General features: G+C 39.4%; 1 pseudogene; it reads right to left on the reverse strand.

Moving 5' to 3' along the window:
• Window positions 1-558: 558 nt before the first annotated feature.
• LOC104655245 overlaps window positions 559-19,826 on the reverse strand; it is a 115,344-nt pseudogene continuing 96,076 nt past the window's right edge.

Below are 19,826 nucleotides of genomic sequence, written 5' to 3' on the forward strand. Positions count from 1 at the left end.
GTGTTCTTATCTTTCTCTGGAGAATCCTCCACCTTCCCATGCTCAGTGTTGAGAAACTAAACTTAAACTTGCCACTCACAGTAACTCAGTCCATTTCATTTTGGATAAAGTATCAGTCTTTGGGATTTCCACTCCCACCTTCATGTTCTCTTACAGCAGGGAGTGTCTGGGCATTGGTGTGAGTTTATTTAACATGATGTGCTGTTCCTGCTGGCTCCTGCTGACTCCAGGAGAATCAACCTCTGCCTTACAGCATTCCATAGCAGGAGTACCTCTTGGTGATGACCCTAGGCAGCACAAGCTATATAATTTGCAAGACTCAGTACAAAATGAAAATGCAGGGCCCTTGAAAATCACTAAGAATTTCAAGACTGCAACAGCACATCATCACTAAGCCAAGCACAGGGGCCCTTCTAAGTGTAGGCTTTGGGCAGTTGTGCAGTTCCATGCCCATGAAGCCAGCTCTGATTACAAAAGGCCTTGGACTGTTCATCCTCCAGCCTCCAATACAGGCCCACCTCATGGCAAGCTGCAATAACTGCCGGCAGGCACATTGACTCATTCATCTGCTATCTTCTTTGCCCCTGCTCCCACCGCCAGGGTCAGGCAGAAATTTCTAAAACAAGTGTTCTCCTGCTCACCAGAGGAACTGTAGCAGCGGCGTCTTGTCAAGTTCTCTCTCCCTCCAGCACCACCAGTATATTCGCCCCACCACAGCCCCCCAGGCCCACATGGGACACCAGTGAGGCAGTCTCCTGCCACAATTCCAAAAAGAAGCACACGGCACTCTCCTTTCCAACTCTTCCTGGGGCGTGCTGAATTCCAACCTTCTTATCACAACTGGCCTGACTGGGTCCCACATCTGTCCTCCTTCTCAGGGTCTGGTCCAGGAAACATTTCATGGTCTCCAAACCTCTTTCCTTTCACCTTTTCAAGTCATGGGTCTGCCCTTTCCAGAAGAGGAAGGGCATCCTTCTTCCCTTGCCTGCCTGGGAGGAAATGCCCTCATGTTACATTGTCTATGCTTTCTACATTGTGCCTCTTAAAATGAAGCTCTTTGTACCAACTCCTAAATTTTGCTTTTGGAATATAAAGTTTTTTTTGGGGGGGCAGCAAACAAAACACAACAACAAAAATATTCTCTCTCTCCCCTCCTCTTCTCTCAAAGCTGGCTTCTTTTAAAAACTATTATCTCACTGTGAAATTTTTATTTTTAATCAATTTTTTATCTCAAATCTGAATATTGGCTTTTTTGTTCCAACTGATATTCATCCTTCCCCCAAAGCAATCATTGTCAATGAACAACACAAGAACGTTACATAAAGAAATCAAATAATGCATGTAAAATACTTAGAATAACAATGCATGTAAAATACTTGATAATAGTAATTGCTAAATAAATGATAGTTACCAATGATCATTATCTGTATTATTATTATTACTATTACCTATGTTATTAGGAAAACACCATTCCAGTTTCTTTGTCCCCTTGCCTAAATCCAGGCAGAATGACGTCTGTAAATTCTTTAAACTTTAAAATATATATAGCCTAAAGGAAAGCAAGGTATTTTTGTCAAGCAAATCATTTTGCATAGTAGGTTTGGAAAATAAACATCCACTGTTGCCTCTCTGGTGTTACCACATAATCGAAAAGAATTATTTTATTCTTCAGAACATCACATATATTAGATTAAAATGATTAATTCAGTTTCTGATATTCTATCATTTTTTGATCAACAAAAATGGCAATCTCATACGGTTTAATCTAAGAGTAGGATGGTCTCATTTTTATTAGTTCTCTTCCATTCATAGACTGAAAGCTAGAGAAGAAATTGCTATGGTAACCCAAAGAACCGAACGGAATCACAGAATGAGAATGGGAGAAGCCTAGTCCAGACTCATCAATCTGCAAATGAGGACTTAAGGCTCAGAGAGGTGAAGTGAGTTTCCCAAAATATCGTGGCCAATTAGTGGCAAAACTAAGCTCTGTCTGTCTGTACTGGGCTTCTTCCCACCACACCAGCCTGCCTGCCTCCCTTCTTTATGTTTGTCAAAATATGTTAAGAACATCCCAACTTCACTGAGAAATCAGTACTCTGAGGATAATTAAGGCAAATATCAAAGGTTAGACACAATCTGGGGTAGAAGCATGTTTTTCAAAGACTTTTGATAACAATAATTAAACTTGTAAAAGGAGAAATGTCAAAGTGAAGGTGTTTGCTTTTTAGACATTATAATTTGGGGATGCTCCTGAAGAAACTATTTTTAAAGCTCCCTTTACATGACCCCACTCTGAATTTGAGACATGTATTTTTCAGTGTTTCCTGAGCGAACAGCTTTTGTTCATACTTTGTTATTGTTTCAACATTCTTAAAACCTCAACTTATTTGCAAGTATAATTCATAATTGTCTCTAAAATATTCAGATAAAATGTCAAACAAGACAAAAAGGAAATATTTTAAATAGTTCTAACTTCAGTTCCTCATACCCATTATAGTTTGCAAAGGAGAAAACATCACCAACTTTAACCTCCCAATTTAAGTAATGAATACAATTCATGAATGTGTAATGTCATTCCTAGCAGCCATCACTGTGACTTGCTATTGCTGTTGCATTGCTATAGGCACTATGCTGGTATCTCTACAGAATTAATTAATTTAATCTAGGCTGACCCTATGAGAGATGTACTGATAATCCCAATATGCAAACAAGGAAACTCAAGTTCATACTGGTTCCATAATTTGCCAAGGTCACATAATGAGTGACAGCCAGCTGCTGAAGGGAGAGAAACAGAATCATGATGAATCCTACCTTCATACCACCCCATGGCCAAACAGACATCTGTTCATCTCACTCACCTATGTCCCAGCTGGGACAGTAGTGTCTAAATCATTCATAAGTCCCAGCTTTTGCATGGCAAGCTCTATTTAAAATATTCCATTCTATTTTCAGAGTAAGTCATATGTCCCATGGGAAGTTCAAAAAATAAGGCCACTGCAACAGCAGGAATGCCAAAGCAATTGCCAAATCTGCAATTTACACCTCTCTCATTATTATTATCTCACATAGAGATTTAAAAATATGTCCTCACACTCTTTGATACTCTTCCCCTCAAAAAGTAGAACTGAATTTCCCAAATTTTGAGCTCAAGCTGTGCTCAGTGAACAAACACAATGTGATAAAAGTGACATTGTAAGACTTCCCATGCTAGGGCATAAAAAGAGTGGTGGCTCCTCCTTGCTTTCTTATGGATCTCTCCCTCCAGGGAAAGCCAGCTGCCACATCATAAAGCACTCAAGTAGCCTTGTGGAGGGTCCCACATGGATCTGATCTGAGGCCTTTTGCCATCCTGGAGGGGACTCTGACAGCCACAGTCCAGCCTTCAGATGACATTCTAACTGAAACCTTCAGATGACATTCTAATTGCAGCCTTACAACAGACCCTGATCTAGAATAACCCAGCTAAGCCACTCCTCAATTTCTGAACTTCAAGAACTGTTAGATAATGAATTTTTATTGTTTTAACTTACTAAGTTTTGGGATAATTTGTTATAAGCAACAGATAAATGCCTTTATTCCTACATTATGCCTTTCTTATAACAAGGCAAAAAAGCTGAACTATCCATGGCTACAAAAGCTGCCATATCAGTAAGCCAAATATTCCCCTTGATCCAGGCATACTTAGAACACACCAAGAACATAGGATACCTAGAGGGTACTCTCCTCAAGACCTTCCCTTCACTCGAAAAAAAATGTAAGGTTGCTCCTTGACCAGGTATGTCATGCCCCATACCTTGTGGGGTATGGAAAACGAGAGTAATAATCAGACTGATAAAAAAACAGCAAAGTTATTATCTGTAAGATAAGAGTACTCTCTTTAAATGCCCCACATCTGTGTGATAACCATCCCTCTGTGAGAACATCCTGTATCACAAAGTTCTATGCTTCAGCAATTGAAAATAGAATATGTCCTTTAAGAGCAGGAAGCCAATTACTTCTTTAAGTGTGTTATTTTTCCCTCATCAAACTGAAGGCAGTGAGTAAATGACACAGTATACTCAGTGAGCTTAAAGAGTAAAAACCTCCCTTTGGAAAAGTGACCATTCCCATACAAGGTGGGACACCGTCCTGAGCACTGAAAAATCTCAAAAACAGCTAACAGGTGAAATGTCAACATTGTTCTAACATCATGAGACTAAAATGCATTAAGGTTCTTGTCAAACAGAACACATATTTTTTCTTCAAGCATTCATCAGAGGAAAACTCAACAGAGACTTCTAAAGAGCTAAGAAAATGGGAAGTGGTGGTCAGAGCCTCTTCCCATCTGCTCCTCGAACTCTAAGGAGAACATTACTTTCATAACGATAATATATTCTTTAGTAAAGTCAATTCATCATGTCCACCCTGACCCACACCACAGCAAGTTGCCAAGCCCAAGAGAATCTGAAGTGTAATGCTTACCCAGCCCCTTGCGAATCCCAGTCTTGTCTTTAGATTGCTTTCTTTTCCCTCGATGCTCCAGGAAAGGAATGCTTCCTATCGTTTCGAAACACAGCTTCTTGTTGATGAAGAGGAAGAGGACGGCCAGAAGAACAATAAAGACCCCAACAGCAGACAAGAAGCCAATAGCTTCAGGAGTGACTGGCAAGAGAACACAAAGAAAAAAATATTATCACAATGAGAGTGACCTAAGTTTTGGTTCTAACAAATTATGATCAGTGCTATTCAAAATCTTTACTTTTATTAATGAGAAATGACAAATACTCTACAAATCCTGACTCTGGCTGACATCCCCCAAGACTGTGTACAGGGGAAAGGAAAAGGACTGTTGGCCAGTACATCCTGCGATGCTGGCTCCTTAGATGAGAGACATCTATACCTTTGAATGTGTAGTTTCTTCTACCTGGAGTACAACTCTTCTTGCTCTTGTCCTCAGCCCAATATTCAACTTCAAACACACAATAAAGAGAGAGTTCAATCAAATGGGTTTAGCTGGACATGGCTGACCAGTGTTATAAAAGCAAGTCTCCAAAAATGCAGCTGCCTAAAGCTTACACAATCACTTGAGACAAATTTTCAGATAGATATTTCCATCAATATTGGCAATTGGAGGGAAAGTCATTTCCTGGATACATTTTGCAAATCCAACTGTGCAATTTGATCATGGCTATCAACACCAATAAGAAAATTAATAATTCATGCCATCCATATAAGAAATTCAAATTATAATTTTGACTGCTAATATTTTAGAATTTTGGAAGATGAAATTCCATTTCCTCCTTCCCCTCCTCCTCCTCAGTATCGAAAAACTCGGCCCTTTAACTGACCTGGCTAAGGTCAGTATGCCTCAAAGAGTCCCAGCCATTGCATTCAGCTGTGAGCATATATAACCGGGAGACCAGAGGAGCTAGTTTGGGATTTAGGGAAGAATCCTCTAAGGAAGTAACATTTGAGCCAAAGTAACATTCAGTAAAGACATCCAGAAATTAACTTGTATAAAGGGTTAGATTACAGAACAAATGTCATTAAGAATGATTCAAGGGAATTGGGTATATGTGAATATGCTTATGAAAATGAATCTCCTAAGAGCAGCTTTAATCATTGGGCAGGTTTAATATATGATTTAATAATACAAATAACACAAAGCCTTAATAATATGAAGGGATAATACTCACCTAACCTTACTATCCAGATAGAGAAAAGATGAATCAAACCAATCCCAACACCTTGAAAAGATAAAGAAATAAATGATACTGCCTTACTGATTCAACCTAGTGGCAAGCCAATATAAGAACGAACAAAACAAAACAAAAATAGCAGGCAAGATAATAACTTTATAGTCTGCAAAATAATAACAGTGCCTGCTATCAAAATCAACACACACCATGAAAAATAAAGTATGTGCATGTTGATTATGCCCCCTCCCTTCAGAGGAGTACCCTGTAGTAGTAGTTATAGGCAAGGGATCAGCAGTCACAGTGCTTGGTTGAAATGATACTACCACTTACTATCTGTGTGGCCTTCCACAAATTATTTAACCTCTTTGTGCTTCAGTGAGCTAAACTATAAAAGGAGTAAATAAACACAGCTACATCAAAGGTTAACAGAGGTAACACAAGGAAAGTAATCAGTGTGGCACTTGATAGAGTCCTTAAACAGGAGTAAACTATCTTTCTCATCACCAACTTTCCAGAACTACTAAAATATCTAGGAATGATCAAATATGGGATGGATCAGCTGCTTTGTACTCAGTCTGAGCTCTGGATCCCATCCTCCTCCCCTCTCTAGCTTTTTGCCTTTCACTTCTGTGTTGTCAGCCACTCTCCCTTGTGGATGCTGTGTCTTTCTCATTTGCATGAGAAATACACCAGGTGTCTCCCATCCTTTAAAATTCCCTCCTCACCACCACATGCTCTTCAACCACACCCCTTTATCTTCTTCTTTCCACAATCAACCATCTTCAAAGTATTTTCTACACTCATCACCATTTTTGTTTTCTGAGACAGAGCCTTACCCCGTCACACAGGCTAGAGTACAATGGCGCAATCCTGGCTCACTACAACCTCCGCCTCCCAAGTTTAAGCGATTCTCATGCCTCAGCCTCTTGAGTAGCTGGGATTTCAGGTGTGCGCCACCACACCCAGCTGATTTTTGTATTTTTAGTAGAGACGGGGTTTTGGTATGTTGCCCAGGCTGGTCTTGAACTCCTGACCTTAAGTGATCTGCCCGCCTCAGCCTCCCAAAGTGCTGGGATTGCAGGCGTGAGCCACCGCACTCAGTCTCATCTCCACTTTCTTACCTCTAAAGTTGCTGGTACTCTATACCTAGATTCCCACTGACCTCCTTGTTTCTAGCCTTGCCCCCTCAAGTCCATTCTCCACACAATAGCCAGAACAATCATTCTGAAATGTATAAGTCATTTCATTTGTAAGTTTGTTCAATTGCCCTTCTAAAGCCTCCTGTAGCAGGTTGCGCTGTGTGGCCTCAAGGACATATGTTCACCATGAGTCTCAGAAGGTGACCCTATTTGGAATAAAAGTCTTTGAAGATGTAATTAGAGTAAGGATTTTGAAATGAGTTCATCCTAGATTAGGGTGGTACCTAAATTCAATGATGAGTGTCCTTATGAGACAGCAAAAAAAGAAGGCACAGAGAGATGAAAGCCACGTGAAGCCCAGGGCAGAGATTAGAGTTACAAAACCTCAAGTTAAGGAGTGTGAAGAGTGGCCAGCAGTCACCAGCAGCTAGGAGACAGGCACAGAACAGATTCTCCCTCAGAGCCTCCAGGGAACCAACCTACCAACACCTTGATTTTGAACTGCTGGCCTCCAAAACTGTGAGAGTAGATTTGTGTTGTCTTAAGTCACCAAGTTTATGGTAATTTGTTGCAATAACAACCCTAGGAAACTAATGCACCATACAATGGCATCCCATTACCCAGAGGACAAAATCTGAATTCCCTAACTCAATTTACAAGGCCCTTCATGACCTGGATACTGATTCCAGCCTTTATTGCTCATCACTCCCCAACATCAAACTCTTGGTTGTTGCTGTGTTCACCTATTTCTGGTTCCCCAAATGTACGTCACACCTCCAGATCTTTGCATATTTCAACTCCCTGGGATAACTGCTCCTCTGGCTAATCTGATACCATGCTTCCTTTGAAAACTTTTCTTGTTCTTCTAGCCAAAGCTGGATGCTTCTACAGTGTGTTGCCACCTACCAAGCCCTTGACAGTTTCTTCAACCAATTTCAAATGTTAAATTTTAAATTTCATAAGAATAGGAACTATGCCTGAGTTACTCACTGTACTCTCAGCAGCTAGCATAAGGTAAGCATTCAATAGATAATTTGTTGCCTGAATAAATGTTGGAACTCTTCTATGTTACAACACATTGGCCAATGTGCCTATCAGTGAAAACTCCTGGAAAGATATACCTCAAGGGTGTCAGTAAAACTACCAACATAGGATATGATTTACATTAATATAGGTCTTAGGAAAAACAGGATTCATGTATAAGCAGAAACATCTGCATCTTATAATGTCATTAATTAATGAAACTAAATTTTTATTTTTGAATAAAGGATTTTTTCCATCATAAAAGCTGCATGAAACTCATTACATAAAAGCTGCAAAATATGGAAAAAGATAAAACAACTCACTACTAAGATTTTATGTGCTTCCCTTCAGTCACTTTAGCTACTTAGCAAATATAAAATTGTAAATACTTCACTGTTTGGGCTTATAAATATTTGTATTCATTAAAAAGTTTTAATTATTTTTAAACAAGTTAAAGAAAAAATAATTCATGCATAGAGTAGAACGTTTGGAAAATATTAGAAAATATAAAAATGATGATAATGTTCAATCTTATCACCTGTCACTTAACATTTTAGCTTGATAAATAATTTTTTCTTGACTTTATTTTATCATAATTGAGATACCATTTCATACGCTTATATTAATGAATTTAATGTAAAAACATTCACAGATTGAAGGTAATATGAAGAGATTATTCAATATAATCTCCAAAGACAAGAAAAAATGTAGAAAATGGCCCCATGTTACTCAAAATAACTCTGCTTTTTTGGAGAAGAAACATTTTTGTTAATAACAATTCTTGTAGTAATGGCTTAACTATGGATGGGCATAAAATTTTTAGGTAAGTCCCAATATTTTTTTCTTCCCAAAATTATACAGACATTGCTCCATTACCTTTTAGCCTTAATGCTCCATAAATAAGTATGATGATGCAGCTTACTTTTCATTACTATATGGGCAACAGAATTTTTCAGTCTGTATGCTACTAGAACTTTTTCCTTTATAACACAAAAATTTTACCAGAATGTATTTTTTTGTGAGTCTCTTTTGTTCATTTTTCCTGGAAGCCAGATTTCATCACATATCCATGGTTTGTTTTTTGTTTTTGTTTTTTTCCAAGCTTAGGAGAACTTTCTTCACTTATGTCTTCGATAATTTCTTCTATTTCAACTACGCTTGTTCCATCTTAAACTACATTACTATTTCTTCAGCTACAAACTTTCATTTTTCTCTATTTGTTTTTTCCTCTACAATCTGACAGATCTTAAACATTCCCTACACATTTTCACTAAGTTAAACAAGTTAAAACATGCTTACAACCACTCTGCCATATGCACTATTATGACCTTTGAATATCTGAGTCAGAGACAGTGAAGATATGGTCTTTCTCCATCTTTCCAGGTTGGGGCAGGGGTGAGGGATGGGGAGCATTAGAAATAAGTTCAAGTCTAGCTAAGGAGAGAGAAAGCTTAGTTCGGTTAGAGAAAGGTTAGAGAAAGGCAAGTTTGGTTATTTCAAGAGTTCATCACGTTTCTTCCAGAATCTATTAATTTCAATTTCATCTTTTTCTGTGCTTATGAGTACTCAGCGAGAAGTCTAAAGACATGCATGAAGGACCATTAGCCATAGGTATGTTAAACTGTAGATTAGATTATGTGCTTTCTAAATAAGTAGAGTGTCATAGAAATGACTCGGAAAGTGGCAACACAAGACTTACAGGATTGCCTAATCAGGGTTGCACAAAAAGTGCCCTGTTTAGACATGTTTAAAATTCCAAATATAACTCAGCAATTCCACTCCTAGGTATGCACCCAAGAGAACTGAAAATGCAGTCGTACCTTGGATATAGTGTAGGTTTAGCTCCAGACCATCACAATAAAGCAAATATCACAATAAAGCAAGTCACACAATTTTTTTGTTTCCCAGTGCACATAAAAGTTATGTTTACACTATACTGTAGTCTCTCAAATGTGCGATAGCAGGATGTCTTTAAAAAACCATGTATGTACCTTAATTAAAAATACTTTATTGCTAAAAAAATGCTAAAAATCACTGATCCCTCAGTGAAACATAATCTTTTTGTTTATGGAGGATGTTGTCTCAATGTTGGCGGTTGAATGATCAGGGCAGGTGGTTGCTGAAGGTTGGGGTGGCTCTTAAATAAGAACAATGAAGTTTGCCTCATTGATTGACTCTTCCTTTCATGAAAGATTTCTCTGTAGCATATGATGCTGTTTGAGAGCATTTTATCCACAGCAGAACTTCTTTCAAAATCCTCTCAAACTCTTCCACTGCTATATCAACTAAGTTTATGCAGCATCCTAAATCCTTTGTTGTCATTTCAACAACATTCACAGCATCTTCACTAGGAGTAGATTCTATCTCAAAAAACCACTTTCTCTGCTCATCTATAAGAAAGCCACTTTTCATCTGTTCAAGTTTGAGCATGAGATTGCAACAATTCAGTCATGTCATTAGGCTCCACTTCTAATTCTAGTGTGCTATTTCCATCACATTTGCAGTTACTTCTTCCACTGAAATCTTGAGCCCCACAAAGTCATCCAGGAGGGTTAGAATCAACTTCATCCAAATTCCTGTTAATATTGGTATTTTGACCTCCCAGGAATCATAAATGTCCTTAATAGCATCTAGAATGGTGAACCTTTCCAAATGTTTTCAATTTACTTTGCCCATATGAGTCAGAGGAATCACTATCTAGGGAAGCTATAGCCTTGCAAAACATATTTCTTAAATAATGAGCTTGAAAGTTGAACTTACTCCTTGATCCACTGGCTGCAGAACGGATGTTGTGTTAGCAGGCATGTAAACATTTGTCTCCTTGTACATCTCCCTCAGAGCTCTTGCATAACCAGGTGCATTGTCAATGAGCAGTAATATTTTGAAAGGAGTCTCCTTTTTCTGAGCAGTGAGTCTCAACAGTGGGCTTACAATATTCAGTAAACCATTCTATAAACAGATGTGCTATTATCCAGACTTTGTTTTCCATTTCTAAAACACAGGAAGATTAGACTGAGCATGATTCTTAAGGCCCTTGGACTCTTTGGAATGGTCAATGAGCATTGGCTTCAACTTGAAGTCATCAGCTACATTAGCCCTTACTAAGAGGGTCAGTTTGTCCTTTGAAGCCAGGCATTGACATCTCCTCTCTAGCTATGAAAATCCTGGATGGCCTCTTCTTCCAATAGAAGACTGTTTGGTCTACATTCAAGATGTGATCTTAGGTAGACCATCTGTTTAACTTGCTGCTGCTACATCAGCACTTGCTGCTTCACCTTGCACTTTTATGTAATGGGGATGACTTTTTTCCTTGAATCTTATGAACCAACCTCTTCTGGCTACAAGCTTTTCTTCTGCAACTTCCTGACTTCTCTCAGCCTTCACAGAATTAAAGAGAGTTAGGGTTTTACTCTGGATTAGGCATTGCCTTAAGGGAATGCTATAACTGGTTTGATTTTCTATGCAGACCACTAAAACCTTCTCCATGTCAGCAATAAGGCTGTTTTGCTTCCTTATCATTTGTGTGTTCACTGGAGTAGCACTTTTAATTTTCTTTTAAGACTTTTCCTTTGCATTCACAACTTGGCTGGCTGTTTGGTACAAGGGATCTAGCTTTTGGTTTATCTCAGCTTTGGACATACCTTGCTCATGAAGTATAACAACTTTTAGCTTTTGATTTAAACTGAGAGACTCTTGCTTCCACTTGAACACTTAGAGGCCATTGGAGGGTTGTTAATTGGCCTAATTTTAATATTGTTGTGTCTCAAGGAATAGGAAGGCCTGAGGGAAAGGGAGATGGAGGAACAACTGGTCGGTGGGGCAGTCAGAACCTACACAATATTTATTGATTAAGTTCACCATCTTCCATGGACACTATTGCAGCTCTAGAAACTGACCCTAAGGAAATGGAGATACATAAACTGCTTGAAAAATACATGAAAATAACCATCTTTAAAAATCTCAGTGAGTTATAAAAAAACACAAAATAGACTAATGAAATCAGGAAAACAATATGTGAGCAAAATGAGAAGTACAATTAAGAAATAGAAGCCACGAAGATGGCCGAATAGGAACAGCTCCAGTCTCCAACTCCCAGCGCGAGCGACACAGAAGACCGGTGATTTCTGCATTTTCAACTGAGGTACTGGGGTCATCTCACTAGGGAGTGCTGGACAATCGGTGCTGGTCAGCTGCTGCAGCCTGACCAGCGAGAGCTGAAGCAGGGCGAGGCATCGCCTCACCTGGAAGTGCAAGGGGGAAGGGAATCCGTTTTCCTAGCCAGGGGAACTGAGACACACAACACCTGGAAAATCAGGTAACTCTCACCCCAATACTGCGCTTTAAGCAGACAGGCACACCAGGAGAATATATCCCACACTTGGCCGGGAGGGTCCCACGCCCACGGAGCCTCCCTCACTGCTAACACAGCAGTCTGCGGCGATCTATCCGCAAGGCAGCAGCGAGTCTGGGGGAGGGGCGCCCGCCATTGCTGAGGCTTAAGTAGGTAAACAAAGCCGCTGGGAAGCTCGAACTGGGTGGAGCTCACAGCAGCTCAAGGAAGCCTGCCTGTCTCTGTAGTCTCCACCTCTGGGGACAGCGCACAGCTGAAGACCAACAGGGGAAGCAGCGGGGGCCGGTGCAGATGCGAACGACTCTGTCTGACAGCTTTGGGGAGAGCCGTGGATCTCCCAACGCGGAGGTTGAGATCTGAGAACGGACAGACTGCCTGCTCAGGTGGGTCCCTGACCCCTGAGTAGCCTAGCTGGGAGACATCCCCCACTAGGGGCAGTCTGACACCCCACACCTCACAGGGTGGAGTACACCCCTGAGAGGAAACTTCCAAAGGAAGAATCAGACAGGTACACTCGCTGTTCAGCAATATTCTATCTTCGGCAACCTCTGCTGCTGATACCCAGGCAAACAGGGTCGGTAGTGGACCTCAAGCAATCTCCAACAGACCAACAGACAGTCCTTCTGACAGTCAGAAGGAAAACTATCAAACAGGAAGGACACCTATACCAAAACCCCATCAGTACGTCACCATCATCAAAGACCAGAGACAGATAAAACCACAAAGATGGGGAAGAAGCAGGGCAGAAAAGCTGGAAATTCAAAAAATAAGAGCGCATCTCCCCCTGCAAAGGAGCGCAGCCCATCGCCAGCAACGGATCAAAGCTGGTCAGAGAATGACTTTGACGAGATGAGAGAAGAAGGCTTCAGTCCATCAAACTTCTCAGAGCTAAAGGAGGAATTACGTACCCAGCGCAAAGAAACTAAAAATCTTGAGAAAAGAGTGGAAGAATTGACAGCTAGACTAATTAATGCAGAGAAGATCATAAACGAAATGACAGAGATGAAAACCATGACACGAGAAATACGTGACAAATGCACAAGCTTCAGTAACCGACTCGATCAACTGGAAGAAAGAGTTATCAGCGATTGAGGATCAAATGAATGAAATGAAGTGAGAAGAGAAACCAAAAGAAAAAAGAAGAAAAAGAAATGAACAAAGCCTGCAAGAAGTATGGAATTATGTAAAAAGACCAAATCTACGTCTGATTGGGGTGCCTGAAAGTGAGGGGGAAAATGGAACCAAGTTGGAAAACACTCTTCAGGATATCATCCAGGAGAACTTCCCTAACCTAGTAGGGCAGGCCAACATTCAAATTCAGGAAATACAGAGAACGCCACAAAGGTACTCCTCCAGAAGAGCAACTCCAAGACACATAATTGCCAGATTCACCAAAGTTGAAATGAAGGAAAAAATCTTAAGGGCAGCCAGAGAGAAAGGTCGGGTTACCCACAAAGGGAAGCCCATCAGACTAACAGCAGATCTCTCGGCAGAAACTCTACAAGCCAGAAGAGAGTGGGGGCCAATATTCAACATTCTTAAAGAAAAGAATTTTAAACCCAGAATTTCATATCCAGCCAAACTAAGTTTCATAAGTGAAGGAGAAATAAAATCCTTTACAGATAAGCAAATGCTTAGAGATTTTGTCACCACCAGGCCTGCCTTACAAGAGACCCTGAAGGAAGCCCTAAACATGGAAAGGAACAACCGGTACCAGCCATTGCAAAAACATGCCAAAATGTAAAGACCATCGAGGCTAGGAAGAAACTGCATCAACTAACGAGCAAAATAACCAGTTAATATCATAATGACAGGATCAAGTTCACACATAACAATATTAACCTTAAATGTAAATGGACTAAATGGTCCAATTAAAAGACACAGACTGGCAAACTGGATAAAGAGTCAAGACCCATCAGTCTGCTGTATTCAGGAGACCCATCTCACATGCAGAGACATACATAGGCTCAAAATAAAGGGATGGAGGAAGATCTACCAAGCAAATGGAGAACAAAAAAAAGCAGGGGTTGCAATCCTAGTCTCTGATAAAACAGACTTTAAACCATCAAAGATCAAAAGAGACAAAGAAGGCCATTACATAATGGTAAAGGGATCAATTCAACAGGAAGAGCTAACCCTCCTAAATATATATGCACCCAATACAGGAGCATCCAGATTCATAAAGCAAGTCCTTAGAGACTTACAAAGAGACTTAGACTCCCATACAATAATAATGGGAGACTTCAACACTCCACTGTCAACATTAGACAGATCAACGAGACAGAAAGTTAACAAGGATATCCAGGAATTGAACTCATCTCTGCACCAAGCAGACCTAATAGACATCTATAGAACTCTCCACCCCAAATCAAAAGAATATACATTCTTCTCAGCACCACATCGCACTTATTCCAAAATTGACCACATAATTGGAAGTAAAGCACTCCTCAGCAAATGTAAAAGAACAGAAATTATAACAAACTGTCTCTCAGACCACAGTGCAATCAAACTAGAACTCAGGACTAAGAAACTCAATCAAAACCACTCAACTACATGGAAACTGAACAACCTGCTCCTGAATGACTACTGGGTACATAACGAAATGAAAGCAGAAATAAAGATGTTCTTTGAAACCAATGAGAACAAAGATACAACATACCAGAATCTCTGGGACACATTTAAAGCAGTGTGTAGAGGGAAATTTATAGCACTAAATGCCCACAAGAGAAAGCTGGAAAGATCTAAAATTGACACTCTAACATCACAATTAAAAGAACTAGAGAGGCAAGAGCAAACACATTCAAAAGCTAGCACAAGGCAAGAAATAACTAAGATCAGAGCAGAACTGAAGGAGATAGAGACACAAAAAACCCTCCAAAAAATCAATGAATCCAGGAGTTGGTTTTTTGAAAAGATCAACAAAATTGACAGACCGCTAGCAAGACTAATAAAGAAGAAAAGAGAGAGGAATCAAATAGACACAATAAAAAATGATAAAGGGGATATCACCACCGACCCCACAGAAATACAAACAACCATCAGAGAATACTATAAACGCCTTTACGCAAATCAACTAGAAAATCTAGAAGAAATGGATAATTTCCTGGACACTTACACTCTCCCAAGACTAAACCAGGAAGAAGTGGAATCCCTGAATAGACCAATAGCAGGCTCTGAAATTGAGGCAACAATTAATAGCCTACCCACCAAAAAAAGTCCAGGACCAGATGGATTCACAGCTGAATTCTACCAGAGGTACAAGGAGGAGCTGGTACCATTCCTTCTGAAACTATTCCAATCAATAGAAAAAGAGGAAATCCTCCCTAACTCATTTTATGAGGCCAACATCATCCTGATACCAAAGCCTGGCAGAGACACAACAAAAAAAGAGAATTTTAGACCAATATCCCTGATGAACATCGATGCAAAAATTCTCAATAAAATACTGGCAAACCGGATTCAGCAGCACATCAAAAAGCTTATTCATCATGATCAAGTGGGCTTCATCCCTGGGATGCAAGGCTGGTTCAACATTCGCAAATCAATAAACGTAATCCAGCATATAAACAGAACCAAAGACAAGAACCACATGATTATCTCAATAGATGCAGAAAAGGCTTTTGACAAAATTCAGCAGCCCTTCATGCTAAAAACGCTCAATAAATTCGGTATTGATGGAACGTACCTCAAAATAATAAGAGCTATTTATGACAAACCCACAGCTAATATCATTCTGAATGGGCAAAAACTGGAAAAATTCCCTTTGAAAACTGGCACAAGACAGGGATGCCCTCTCTCACCACTCCTATTCAACATAGTGTTGGAAGTTCTGGCTAGGGCAATCAGGCAAGAGAAAGAAATCAAGGGTATCCAGTTAGGAAAAGAAGAAGTCAAATTGTCCCTGTTTGCAGATGACATGATTGTATATTTAGAAAACCCCATTGTCTCAGCCCAAAATCTCCTTAAGCTGGTAAGCAACTTCAGCAAAGTCTCAGGATACAAAATTAATGTGCAAAAATCACAAGCATTCTTATACACCAGTAACAGACCAGCAGAGAGCCAAATCAGGAATGAACTTCCATTCACAATTGCTTCAAAGAGAATAAAATACCTAGGAATCCAGCTTACAAGGGATGTAAAGGACCTCTTCAAGGAGAACTACAAACCACTGCTCAGTGAAATCAAAGAGGACACAAACAAATGGAAGAACATACCATGCTCATGGATAGGAAGAATCAATATCATGAAAATGGCCATACTGCCCAAGGTTATTTATAGATTCAATGCCATCCCCATCAAGCTACCAATGAGTTTCTTCACAGAATTGGAAAAAACTGCTTTAAAGTTCATATGGAACCAAAAAAGAGCCTGCATTGCCAAGACAATCCTAAGTCAAAAGGACAAAGCTGGAGGTGTCACGCTACCTGACTTCACGCTACTATACTACAAGGCTACAGTAACCAAAACAGCATGGTACTGGTACCAAAACAGAGATATAGACCAATGGAACAGAACAGAGTCCTCAGAAATAATACCACACATCTACAACCATCTGATCTTTGACAAACCTGAGAGAAACAAGAAATGGGGAAAGGATTCCCTATTTAATAAATGGTGCTGGGAAAATTGGCTAGCCATAAGTAGAAAGCTGAAACTGGATCCTTTCCTTACCCCTTATACGAAGATTAATTCAAGATGGATTAGAGACTTAAATGTTAGACCTAATACCATAAAAACCCTAGAAGAAAATCTAGGTAGTACCATTCAGGACATAGGCATGGGCAAGGACTTCATGTCTAAAACACCAAAAGCAACAGCAGCAAAAGCCAAAATTGACAAATGGGATCTAATTAAACTAAAGAGCTTTTGCACAGCAAAAGAAACTACCATCAGAGTGAACAGGCAACCTACAGAATGGGAGAAAAGTTTTGCAACTTACTCATCTGACAAAGGGCTAATATCCAGAATCTACAAAGAACTCAAACAAATATACAAGAAGAAAACAAACAACCCCATCAAAAAGTGGGCAAAGGATATGAACAGACATTTCTCAAAAGAAGACATTCATACAGCCAACAGACACATGAAAAAATGCTCATCATCACTCGCCATCAGAGAAATGCAAATCAAAACCACAATGAGATACCATCTCACACCAGTTAGAATGGCAATCATTAAGAAGTCAGGAAACAACAGTTGTTGGAGAGGATGTGGAGAAATAGGAACACTTTTACACTGTTGGTGGGATTGTAAACTAGTTCAACCATTATGGAAAACAGTATGGCAATTCCTCAAGGATCTAGAACTAGATGTACCATATGACCCAGCCATCCCACTACTGGGTATATACCCAAAGGATTATAAATTAGTCTACTACAAAGACACATGCACACGTATGTTTATTGCGGCACTATTCACAATAGCAAAGACTTGGAATCAACCCAAATGTCCATCTGTGACAGACTGGATTAAGAAAATGTGGCACATATACACCATGGAATACTATGCAGCCATAAAAAAGGATGAGTTTGCGTCCTTTGTAGGGACATGGATGCAGCTGGAAACCATCATTCTTAGCAAACTATCACAAGAACAGAAAACCAAACACCGCATGTTCTCACTCATAGGTGGGAACTGAACAATGAGATCACTTGGACTCGGGAAGGGGAACATCACACACTGGGGCCTATCATGGGGAGGGGGGAGGAGGGAGGGATTGCACTGGGGAGTTATACATGATATAAATGATGAATTGATGGGTGCTGACGAGTTGATGGGTGCAGCACACCAACATGGCATAAGTATACATATGTAACAAACCTGCACGTTATGCACATGTACCCTAGAACTTAAAGTATAATAATAAATAAATAAATAAATAAATAAATAAATAAATAAATAAATAAAAAAGAAATAGAAGCCACAAGAAAGAAAGAACCAACACAAATACTGGAATTGAAGATACAATGTCTGAACTGAAGAGAGAGCTTCAACTTAATCAAGCAGAATAAAGAATGAGTGAACTCAAAGACAAACCATTTGAAATTATCCAGTCAGAGGAACAGAAAGAAAAGAATGAAAAGAATAAAGAAAGTCTACAAGACTCATGAGACACTCATGTGAACAAATACATACATTATGGAAGTCCAAAAAGGAGAATATAGAAAGGGGCAAAAAGCATATTTAAGGAAATAATCACCAAAACTTCCTAAATACTGGGAGGAATATAGACATCCAGATTCATGAATCTCAAAACTCTCTAGATTGAACACAAAAAGATCCATACTGAGACACATTAGAATTAAATTGCCAGAAGTCCAAGAGAAAGAATTTTGAAAGAATCAAGAGAAAAGCCACATGTCACACATTCAAGAGACCCCCAAACAGACTATCAGTTAATTTCCCAGCAGAAGCCTTGCAGAACAGAAGACAATGGGATGATATAAGTACTGGGAGAAAAACTACAAAACAAAATATTTACCTGGCAAAACTGTCTTTTTTTTTTTTTTTATCTTTTAAGTTCAGGGGTATATGTGCAGGTTTGTTATATAGGTAAATTGCATGTCACAGAGGTTTGGTGTACAGATTACTTCATCACCCAGGTAATAAGCATAGTATCCAATACGTAGTTTTTCAAATCTCACCCTCCTCCCATTCTCCATCCTCAAGTAGGCCCTGGTGTCTGTTGTTCCCTTCTTTATGTCCATATGCTCTCAATGTTTAGCTCCCACTTACAAGTGAGAACATGTGTTATTTGGTTTTCTGTCCCTGGGTTAGTTTACTTAGCATAATGACCTCCAGCTCCATCCATGTTGCTGCAAAGGACATAATCTCACTCTTTTTATGGCTGTGTAGTATTCCACAGTATATATGTACCACATTTTCTTTGTCAAGGCTACCATTGGTGGGCATTTAGGTTGATTCCACAACTTTGCTATTGTGAATGGTGCTGCAATGAACATACACATGCACGTACCTTTATGGTAGAATATATTCCTTTGGCTATATACTCACTAATGGGATTGGTGGGTTGAATGGTAATTCTGTTTTAAGTTCTTTCAGAAATCACTAACCTACTTTCCACAATTGCTAAACTAATTTACATTCCCACCAGCAGTGTATAAGTGTTCACTTTTCTCCACAACCTTGCCAGCATCTGTTATTTTTTGACTTTTTAATAATATTCACTGTGACTGGTATAAGATGATGTCACTTTGTGGATGTGATTTGCATTTATATAATGATTAATGATATTCAGCATTTTTTCACATACTTTTTGGCCACATGCATGTCTTTTGAAAAGTGTCTGTTCATGTACTGTGCCCACTCTTTAATGGGGTTGCTCATTTTTGCTTGTAAATTTTTTTAAGTTTCTTGTAGATTCTGAATATTAGACCTTTGTTGGATGGATAGTTTGTAAATAGTTTTCTCCCATTCTGTAGGTTGTTAGTTTACTCTGTTGATAGTTTCCTTTGCTGTGAAGAAGCTCTTCCATTTAATTAGGTCCCATGTGTCAATTTTTGTCATTGTTGCAATGGCTTTTGGCATCTTTGTCATAAAATCTTTACCAGGATTGATGTCCAGAATGGTATTTCCTAGGTTACCTTCCAGGGTTTTTATAGTTTTAGGTTTTAC

Source organism: Rhinopithecus roxellana, chromosome 5 (genome assembly GCF_007565055.1).
Source record: "Rhinopithecus roxellana isolate Shanxi Qingling chromosome 5, ASM756505v1, whole genome shotgun sequence".
Lineage (NCBI taxonomy): Eukaryota > Metazoa > Chordata > Mammalia > Primates > Cercopithecidae > Rhinopithecus > Rhinopithecus roxellana.